Below are 6655 nucleotides of genomic sequence, written 5' to 3'. Positions count from 1 at the left end.
CATTCGAACTAAGAAAGTTCTGAAATTCTGAAGAGATATACTCGTCACCAGAATCTGATCATAGAATCTTAATTTTCTTTGAAATTTGGGTCTTTACATATGTTGAAAATTTTCTATAGTAGTAAAAGGCTTCTGACTTATGTTTCATGAAATATATCCACTTGTACTTTAAAAAGATATTCACAAAGATAATATAATACACAAAACTACCAGGAGCCATAATAGGAGATGGACCCCAGACATCAGTATGAACAAAATTAAATAAGGTGGTAGCTCGAGAGTTGTTTAATGGAAACGGTAATGCAGTAGATTTACACAGTTTACAACTAACATAAGTTACATCAATAGAATTAGGACTAATATTTATATTATCATTCAATAGACCAGACTTAAACAAGGATAATAAATTCTTAGAATTAACACTTATTAGCAAAAGAAATGTCACTAGAAGATGGTAAAATTAAAAAAATAAAAATAAAAAACATTTGGATGGGAGAACAGCAGGATGAAACTCCAAGATGATGAACAACTGGCCTCTCTTATGGCCCTTCCCAATTAGCCTCCCTGTTTCTAGAGCCTGTATAAAACAACCAAATTGAGAAAACCAGACCAAACAGTTATTCTCAACGAGTTGGGTAACAGAAACCAAGTTAGCAGACAACTTGGGAACATAAAATACTTTTTGAATGAAGAAATTACGAGATGATGAAGGTGAAACTTTCAAGGAACCAATATGTGATATAGATAACTTGCTACCATCCGCAGTAGAGATGGAACTCATGCCTCTATATGGAACACAGTTAGTTAAACAAGAAATGTCCTCGGTCATGTGATTGGAAGCCCCCGAATCAATATACAGATTTTGGTAGAGTCAATATTACCTATAGAACTTGAGGAACCCATAGCCTGGAGAATCTGTTGAATTTATTTTAGAGAAAGCAGATTTGGCTACACTAATGAGGGTGATACGAAAGAGAAAGAATCAGTCTTCTCGGAAGGAGATGTCATAAATGCACATCCACATCGCTAGTACTGAGGGGGTAAAGGAGGTCGAATTAAGCAATTTGCTATGTCACGTCCTTCTTGTTTGCAATATCGACAAAATAGAGTACTTGGATCAGATGATTTCAGAGGCTTTTTCTTGTTGGTAAAACGAGTACCTACATCACCAAATTCATCACAATTATAACACTTAACTTTTGACATGTCACGTGACCTTCCCATAATATTGCGAGTAATGAGGGCAGCATCAAGAATAGTTTCTCTCATGGAAGTAAGGGTCTTCAAACGTGTCTCTTCTGCCATCAAATCTAATAGGACTGTCTTAAGAGATGGAAGTTGAGGCTAGTTCATCAGTGCGGCCCGGGTTGGCTCAAACTCCGGACAGAGTTTATATACGAATTGCATCAATTTACTTATTTCTCGAAGTGTCTCCACTGTCTCTACTGCTGTGGCAAAGATCACTAGATCCATAAGCTGAATCTCATTTGAAAGATATGTAAGTTTAGAATAAAAGTCCTGGACACTCAGAGATGCTTGCTCCAGTTTTGACAGCTCGTACTCTACTTGATATCTACGAGCATGATTTGATTGTTGATAATATATTTTCAAGTAAGCCCATATTTCTGATGTTGTCTCGAAAGATGTGAGATTAATCACAATGTTGCCCTCAACACTGTTAAAGATCCATGTGACCACCTTCGAATTATTGGTGGTCCAAGTAATGAGTTCTTTTTCATCGATTGATTTTCCCACAGAACCATCCACATAGCCATAAAGGCTCTTTCCTGCTAAAAAATGCTTGAAATGAAATTGCCACAAGGAAAAATTCTTCATATCCAACTTAACATGGATTGTCTCAATCTTATCTGAGAAATTCATTAATGTCATAGAAAAATAACCATAGAGATGAAAGGTGAAAAATATACCATTGTATGAATCGGGCAAAGTGGCCCCAATCTGAGAAGAGGGAAAAAAAAAAAAAAAAGAACAACCTTGATTGCAACAAGATGGGAATGGTAAAGGACTAGTGTCTTTTGTTGGTTCTGTTGATCGTGCAGAAGAGGAATGGATAGTTGTGCAGCAATGCACCAAGAGAAATCTGAACCGTTTGAATATTTCAGATCAATAGCTCTGATACCATGATAATGTCTGGAATCGAAGAAATTCCAATTGCTTTTTCTATATTATTCTTCACCTCAAATCAGGTTTAAATAAAGAACTTACATGTGTATACAAGGAAATCTTACAATGATATTTAATTAGAACCAATCCTAATTAAAATATTTCTATACATGGTTAATTATAGATATGGTAAATAAAGCTAATGCTATACATGGCAAATGTACAACCAATGACATCTAATATGATCTCACAGCTATGACCATCACAGATGCTTGAAATACATATATGAACATCATGCTTTAAGATGCATGGTCATCCTATATGAAGGGCTAACTTGGGTTAGGATGGAAGGTTTCCACAATTAGGAACTGACTTGATGTCATTTGTGCCTTTGCCTTTACCATACACAATAGTGTGATTGTGCATGGATATGGGACCCTAGTGATGGACTTTTGGACACTTACTTTTGAGGATCATGTTCAAATCAATAGTCTAGTTCTATTAACTTGCACTCTGATTATGTGATCAAGGACTTCATGGTGCACGAAAGATAATTAATCCTTAGACCTACGGGAGCGTATAGGTCCTGAAGGCCATTAAAATTGGGTAATGCTGGGTATGTCCATCAAGATTCATTAATTCTTGCATGGGCAAATATGAGATCCACTGAGGTTTACCGACTTGTTTAGAGCTACATTTGATTAAATTAGGGACTCATCAAGTGATTTTACTTGCTACACCTATCACTTAAAAGTTTTAATTAGATTTACAAAGGTTCTCAATAATTAAAGTTTCATTTTAACCGTTAAAACTTATTTTATCACACTTTATGATAATTTGATGGCCCAAATCTGATGTTCCACTACTCAACCAACATAGGTCTGAATCTATAATAGATGACCTAAATAGTAGAATGATTATATCATGAATATGTACATGCATGAAGCAATTTAATAGGCTTCCTTCATGATGGATATACCAAAATCTATAGGATAATTGAGCACCACACCAATGTGTTGATCTAGAACCATAATTCCTTCTTAGTTAAGAGGATCGACATCGACAAGATAAATTGATAAAAAAGCATCCCGCAACCAAATTCCATAGGTAAAATCTAAATTGTTAATCATAATACTTGATCTTTGTAGAAATTTAAGATGATCACACATGGTGATGTAGAGCAGGTCGCAGACAATTTCATGGCCAAGATAGATCAGAAAAGGCCCAGTCGACGACAAAAGTGATCTGAGCCGTCGGACCTTAGATCGGGTGTATCTCGCAATCCGGAATTAGTTATCTGACGTAAAATATATGATTTTGGGGTAGAACGAGCTACTTTAGCCAACCAACCCTGCTACGCTGGATTGCACAGCCCGGAATTGCGAAAAATCCCTAGATTGACAGTCGTTTCCCTGTTTTAATTTCATTTTTACTATAAATAGTAAGTTTTAGTTTGATTATAACTCTTCATCCGTTGGGCTTTAGGAGTTGCGCCCAACGTGAAAAGAGCTTAGAATAATTAGGAGAACGGTTTGGTGAAGCCAAATAGGACACTTAATATTTTTGGCCGAAAACCTTGCGCACTAGTAGACATCACAACCGTCTATAAATAGTAAGTTTACTATTTATAGTAAGTCGCGAATTTATAGTAAGTCACGAATTCTAGGAGTTTTAGTTGTAGTTTGATTCTGATTTCTTTCCCATTGCTTGGTATCCCTATTTAAAGGGTTGTGAACTCGTTTTTATGGATTCATTAATCAAATTTGAATTTATTAGAATTTATTTCTATTTTCTGCTTTCTTTCCTCATGGATTCGAGAAGTCTCTGTGAGGAGTCCAGAGAAGTTCCGTGGATTCGGAATAGTTATCCTCTTGAGGAAGATGGTGCTCGACCTCACGTCCTCACCTGCGTCACATGGGGATTCTTGAGAAATCACTTAATTGAATTTTTCAAAAGTACCTAAGTTCCACTACATTCATACCCGAAGAATCTAACACCCATTCATCTTACTTGTGGCCATTAAAGTGAGGGAGGAAACAAAGACATTTTAAAGGTCAAATATGCAGTGGGATAAATTCTTGAAGGGATTAGATTTTTTCTGGGCCTTATTTTTGAAATGTAGGCCATCCTTCCTAATGCCAATACATGGGAGGACCCGATTGATACACCGTTATGCTCATGCTCATTGTTGTTGAAACCTTCCTAGGGCCCATTGTTATGTTTATTTGCCATCCAACCCGTTCATAAGATCACACAAACTTGGATGATGACAAATTACAGATATTAACTTGGTCCAAAGGCTTTGTGGCCCCCAATAATTTTTCAACGATAGGCGTTCAATCCTCATTGTTTCATGCGATGAGGTCCACCAATGATGCCTATGTGACATCCACTCCGTCCATCCAATTTGTAAGCTGGTGGAAGGGCAGTAGTCCAAAGACTAGACAGATTCAACACTCGGGTGGACCACCACACATGAAAAGTATTTTGAATGGTTTGCAGTCAATCTAATTTTTTCCCGTGGTGTGGCCCACCTAAGTTTTGGATTTGGTTAATTTTTTGGCCTGATGTCTTTTCATGAGCTGTTGAAAAGGATGGACAGAGAGATATCATATGGACACACTGTAATGAGCTCTATCAAACTAGCTCATACCATGTGTTTTTGTCTTGTCTCACGAAACAATGCAGTGTCATTGGCTGTCATTGAAAAGAACGTCTCTCCCATCAAATGAGATAAAACCATGAAAAGTCACCACTGTGAGGGCAAAACTGTTATTTTCACACTTTTCTTAGCCATCCATCATTCAAAGTCAACATAAGAAGTTGAGTGTACATAGCTTGAAATGAAAAACAATTCCATGAAAATGATTTAAAAGTAAGCAGTCTCACTACATTACTTAAAAAAATAAAAAATAATAAAAATAATAAATAAAATAAATAAAATAAAAACACCTTAATATATAATAGGTATTAGTTGCGTTAAAGTACTAATAAAATTAATTGGAAAGCTAATGTACCCAACATGCCCAACAAGTATTATAACCGGCTTAGTCTTTCAATGAGTCCCTCAGATGCAGAGCTGTCAGCGGGTCAAGTCCTAGAGTACCCTAAGATGACATTATCGAACCATAGCTAACAGACGGCTGCACAAATTGCCCAGGTACAAGCCTTCAGCAGCCTGTTGTCCCACCAATGATTGAGTGCTATAAAAAACTTCTACTGGGGACATCCGTAACGGTTTCAATTTGTAGCACAGATTGATAGAGAAATATAGAGATGAGGTTGGAAACAGTCCAAAGATTAGTGAGTAGGATCTTCCAATATGGGAGATTTTTTGCTACCTTGTGCATCTCCATCCACGACGGTAATGAAAAAGAAGAATGGTCAAAACAGCAAACCTGTGTGTCATTCACGGCCTTGGCAGGTGTGCAAATGGGTCAGATTGGATCATGATCTCGAGGGGATTTACAGACCCAACTGTTTAATAATCAGGTCTATAACTAAGGCCCAAACCTGATCCATTAATGCATATGTTGAGCCTGGGTTGGGTCCAAGTCGAAATAAGCTGGGCTTAGTCTAATTTCTAATTCCCTATCTTAAGCATACTTCATGTTTTCTCTACGGAGGTTCTTATATTTTGGCAATCGACGTAAATGCCTTTAATTTCAGGGATTTCAAGGGATCAGTCAGGTCAAGTTTGAGAGTTTCCAGACCCAGACCAAACCCAGTGGGTCAATTTCAAGATCCAGACCAGTTTCTTATGAAGGTTATAGCTCCAATGACCCATCAGATTCACCCAGCACATTTGCACAACTAGCCAATGGGCTAAGCATGGAATGGTTTGGGCTAGAGGCTAGCTGGGCTGTTCAATAATTTTTCATTTTGGCAAGGGAGTATATATTTACGGGACATGCTCCTAGTTGCATTGGGACTCTCCTAGGGCCCGTTGGGATACCACCAAATAAGTTACTTGTTAAAATATGCTTAGGAATTAAGTTACCTTTTTTACTTAGTTTGTTAAGCACATTGTAAAAGTAACTTACGTGCCAAAAGCTACTTATCCTGATAAGTAATTTTTTTTTAGCTTTTTAACTTATAATTTTTCTATTTCTCTCTCCTAAGGTCCATGTCAAAAGGCTCTCCTAAGGTCCATGTCAAAAGGCTCTCTCACCATCCATATCAAAGGAGGCCCAACCTAGTGGACTGTCCACATTGAAGGTGGGCTCACATTGGATGGCCCACATAAAAGTTGGGGCCCACATGATGGATGACACCATATTAATGTTTGCCCACGTATGGATGGTCCACATCAAAGGTCAGCACATAATGATAAAAAGCCCACATCTAAAGCGGGTTGGTATGATGTGCGATGGATGGTCCACATCAAAGGTGGGCTCTGCATGATGGGCAGTGGACATTGAAACTGGCCCCCATAGGATAGATGGCCCATACTGAGGTGGCCCCACATGATAGACGGTCCACATCAAAGGTCAGCCCCCAATGATGAATGACCCATTGAAGATAGGGCCTA

Source organism: Magnolia sinica, chromosome 1 (genome assembly GCF_029962835.1).
Source record: "Magnolia sinica isolate HGM2019 chromosome 1, MsV1, whole genome shotgun sequence".
In the NCBI taxonomy this organism is placed as follows: domain Eukaryota; kingdom Viridiplantae; phylum Streptophyta; class Magnoliopsida; order Magnoliales; family Magnoliaceae; genus Magnolia; species Magnolia sinica.
The sequence above is the reverse complement of the archived record's forward strand: the minus strand, read 5'-3'. Positions refer to the sequence as shown.